We start from the raw sequence: 374 nt of genomic DNA on the forward strand, positions 1-374 counted from the left end.
ATATTTTTACTCCAAACTCACTTCATAACGTCAGTCGAGTGTTTGAAATAAATCCTTCTGTGAGATGATGTGGCTTCTTACACAGAATAAGGCACGCAACATATTTCATAGTATTCTAAGCACTGATAAAGGCATTGCATTATAAAAATACTTTATTATAATGAAAATTATAATAATAAGAACTCAGATAAATCATATATTGCCGTAGTCCTGTGTTTATTAGTCATGTTGAATCAATAAAAGCAGTTAAATCTTCGGTTTATCCAGCTACCGCTATAGGCATTTCCTGGAGTTCTCTGGCCTTTGGATGGAGATTTACTGCTGATCACAGAACCGTGCTTCACTGAAAGATACGCATGACAATCGTAGCTTGT

Source organism: Sinocyclocheilus anshuiensis, unplaced genomic scaffold, assembly GCF_001515605.1.
Source record: "Sinocyclocheilus anshuiensis isolate Anshui unplaced genomic scaffold, SAMN03320099.WGS_v1.1 scaffold430, whole genome shotgun sequence".
Taxonomy (NCBI): Eukaryota; Metazoa; Chordata; class Actinopteri; order Cypriniformes; family Cyprinidae; genus Sinocyclocheilus; species Sinocyclocheilus anshuiensis.